Source organism: Triticum urartu, chromosome 3 (assembly GCF_003073215.2).
Source record: "Triticum urartu cultivar G1812 chromosome 3, Tu2.1, whole genome shotgun sequence".
NCBI classification, from domain to species: Eukaryota; Viridiplantae; Streptophyta; class Magnoliopsida; order Poales; family Poaceae; genus Triticum; species Triticum urartu.
In genome coordinates this window covers 546,650,685-546,654,836 of record NC_053024.1, presented here as the reverse complement: position 1 = coordinate 546,654,836, position 4,152 = coordinate 546,650,685, and positions in this window count along the sequence as shown.

Here is a 4,152-nt window from a genome sequence, read left to right as displayed (position 1 = left end):
TCGACATACAAGAAATCTCATCTGTGGTAAGTGAACAGTTGCACGATAAAGAGAAAAACCGAAGTAGTACAGATCAAAATAACCTGATGAGGCTGCGGCATCGGTAAAGCAGGGCCGGTGGAGTTGAATATGGCGTCCGTGGAGCGGGTCCGGTGCAGTGGCGAAGGCTTCGGCGGGCGCATTGTACAGTGCTTTCGGTGAGGCGAATCTGTTGCAGCGGACGAGGGCTTGTATGAAGGGCCAGCGAAGGGACGGACGAGGGAGTCAGTGAAGGGCCTACACTGTGGTGGACGAGGGCGCCGATTAAGCAGATCCGGTGCAATCTGGAGCGGTGTACAGGCCAGTCGCTGAAGTGGCTCCGGTGAAGTGGTGAGTTTGTAGTTGGGGGTTCCAAGGTGCGGAAGGTAGATTCATCGGGGTGTGAGGTCCACCGCTGCGGCGGAGGACTAGATTCGGCGGCTTGCCATGGTTGGGGGGGGTCGGGGAGGGGAAGGGGAGGGGCTCTGGGAAGAATGTTGGGGGCGAAGAGGGGAAAACAATGGAGTTACCAAAGCAGCCCTTTTCCGTTCATGTGGCAGGGGTAAAACAGGAATATCGTAGGGCTAAACTTTCGAGCGCGAGATATTTCGATGTGAGCGGGAAGTTTGAAAGCTTTTGGCACCTGAAATTATATTCTTCTCTTGTACGACTGACTATGATATCATGGCCGACAATTTGTTTGTTTTGCACGCAAAAAAGTGCAAGTTTTGAAAATCAATGTCTCCAACTCGAAACTTAGATTGTCCATTCAATTCAAATATGGATCATTGAGCTACTACAAGAAAATACCATCATACGGTCCAATTCAAATGAAATTCCAAATGTGTTTATCCTAAATATGATGACAAAAGCAAAAATGTGTATGTGTATGAATAAAGTGGATGATTATAAAGTTTGAACATGCCCGTATGTGTATATCTCTAGGTTTGATGTATGAATTTGAAATCACAAAATCCCGGCTTAAAAATGTACCTCCATTTAAATTAATTAAAAAAAGCTAATGATGGAGTCGAATTCCAAAATTCCGATCTTAGGTTTGTAATTCTGGTAGATCAAAGTATGTCACGCATGTTCAAAAGTATCGTTATCTCATAGTCCAAACCATGAAACAAATTGATCAACCTTGAGTGCACACACTATTGACCATGTATATCTCAATTACGCTAAAGTCCCTCAAATATAGACACCTCACTCTTTATCTGAAGCAAACCCCCCTCCCTCGTCGCCCCCACACACAGAGAAGTTGTTCTCTCCCCCACACACCAGCACACGAGCACATTAACACCCCTCTCTCTTCAAAAGTCCAGACCCCAATATAGGTCTCTATCACTTTATCTCTTGGGCATGCACACATCTTTCCCCCTACTCTCTAGCTAGGTCTCCCGGCATCTCTCTTTCCCAAGCACACACACTATGTAGAGTGTATCTTTCCCATACACACAAAACGTCGCCCCCAAATGTCTATCTTCCTAGTTATGTGGTTCTCGCACACTCACCTCACACACCACCCCCACTGCAAAACAAGCACACTTTATCTCCTTGTGCACCACTCTCCTCTTTCTATCTCTCCCACACGCGGACCCGCCCCAACTCCTCCCTGTATACATATATGTCATGACTCTTTCCATAGCTCCCTAATGTATCATCGTTCTCGATCTCGCACATTGTTCTCTACACCATCTATTCCAGATCTCTCATGAAGTCCCTATCACACACACACACACGATGACTCGCTTCCCTTGCGTCTCCGTACATAGGCCAATTTCAAACAACATCAACATTGTCTCCCTATCTATACGCCATTTGTGGACACAAACGCCCCTCTCTCGCCCCCTCTCTTCCCCTCTCTCTCTCTCTCACTCGCTCTCACACCCCTCTCCCACACACAATCGATGTCTCTTCCAAATAGTCTGCTCCCCCGCTCGCACCCATGCTATCCCGCTACTACACATATCACACCATTCCCCCTTCCCTTATACTAGGTTTACATCATTAGTGGTCTCTCTACTCCACATACACACACTCCCTCTCACACACAAACGCGCGCACAAACACACACAGACACGCACAAACACCCATTAATCTGGATCCTCATCTCTCCCCATGTCCGCATGTGTATCTCGCACACTCACTCTCTAATTATGTATATGTGTCTCCACGTTACACAACACAAAGCCCCATGTACATGTCTCTCTCTATCCTCCACACACATAGACACAAAGAATCTGTTATCATTGCCTCAGTCTCTAGACATATCACATATGCACACTGTCTCTCTCTCTTGCAAACACGCTCAACAAGGGTTTCCCCGTGAATAACTTACCGTCTATTCATCAACAGTTGTGGCAGTACGGCGAACACGAGACATGAAAAAGAATAAATCTACACATGCTTAGACCACCTAGTATGACTACTAGGACTAGAGCAAGCCAAAAAGCGCGCCGCCGTCACCCCCTCCTTATCTGCGACGGGAAAACCTTTGTTTTACACAGTCGAGAAGTCATTGTGCTAAGGCCTCACATGCTGAGGCGTTGAATAGAATGTAGATGCTAGTTTACGGAAACAAGTATCGATAATACGTTTGTATCTCCATTCTTATATTTCTTCTCTTACAAAAAACCGAGTTGGTGATGATGGTACGCGTGCCATCTTGCAATATAGACCGTCCGATCTATATCTGACTGATGGAAATTAAACTAAAAGATACCCGCACCCCTATCCACATTTGCAGAGAAGGCCTTCCCTCGTTCATCCTTATCTCCAACAACCTCATTGTTGAGCAATTAATAAAGGAAGCCTCTGGAACAAACTGTCCTGGTGGCCGCTGCCGGCGTCATCAATCCCCATGCCTCCGCTCAGTCCGACCACCAATCACCACCACGCCCCACTCCTCTTCACCTTATCTCCTATTTATCAAGATATCATTAGTTTTTACACATGGGATTACTCCCGCATGGGTCAATCACAACGAGTGTTTTTATAAAAAAATGCATCTTGATGTTCCGTGCAATGCACGGATCTTGCTAGTACTCCTACAGAAGACTAAGTTGGTGATGATGGTGTGTCTGCCATCCGTCATTTGTGACCATTAGATCTACATCTAACGACTGTGAGGTAAGTTGTTGCCTTTTCTCACAAACATCCCACTTGTCTACCAATTTATAGAAAAACCCATAATTAGTATCTTAAAACCAACCACATCCCTCCCTGACCTCACCAAAACAGCCCAAGGAATATATTCTAATTGAAACATAATATATCTCTAGTGATATATGTATATCAAAATTAGAGTGTTTTGTATCAAGTTTGTGAATAAGTATTATTCTAATTATGATTCGTTGCAACGCACATGAACATTGCTAGTATTTCCAACCATGCAATTTTTCCCTAGTATTCCATAGTTTCGAGTTTTCCATCAAGATATTAGTCACTCATGGTTGATATTTACTTTCAATCATGTACACATATGCACTATGTAACTAGCCTTGCTTATTGGGTTCCAAAGCTTAACTTTCACTCCTACTTACAATATGTAGAGTATTTAACAAAAAACTACCACTTTCAACCTGCCCTAGGAAGAATCTATTGTACAAAAAATAGCAAAAACATACCCAAAATTTCTCAATCCACGCCAAAAACTACTACCTACCGATTAGGTTAGTTTAAACCCATTTATGACAGGGTTGGCCCACACGTCCCTGCTGACGAGGCAGCTTAAACCAACACATTTTGTTTGATCATTGACACGAGGGACCCACATCTGACATTCTATCCTGTTATGCCCCCTCAAATCATTATTTTTCCTGAACATTACTTCAAACAGTACTGATGCGTGTTCGTCGGTGGCGTCGGTGATGAGCGACTTGGACGCCGCTCCACCGGACGGGCCGGACGCCGCGCTGGCCTCCGCACAGGTTGGCAGGCTAGCTCGAGCATGACTCACGAGCAAGCAAGCCGCCGTGCTGGCCTTCACTCGAGCCAGATGGATGGCCTTAGCGAGGCACGCGCGAGCAAGACGCCGCGCCGCCGTGCCAATCTAGCTAGCAAACCTTGCAGACAAGCAGCTGGATGGAGCTATCTTGGCTAGCTAGCGGCCGCGAGCGCCAGACGGAG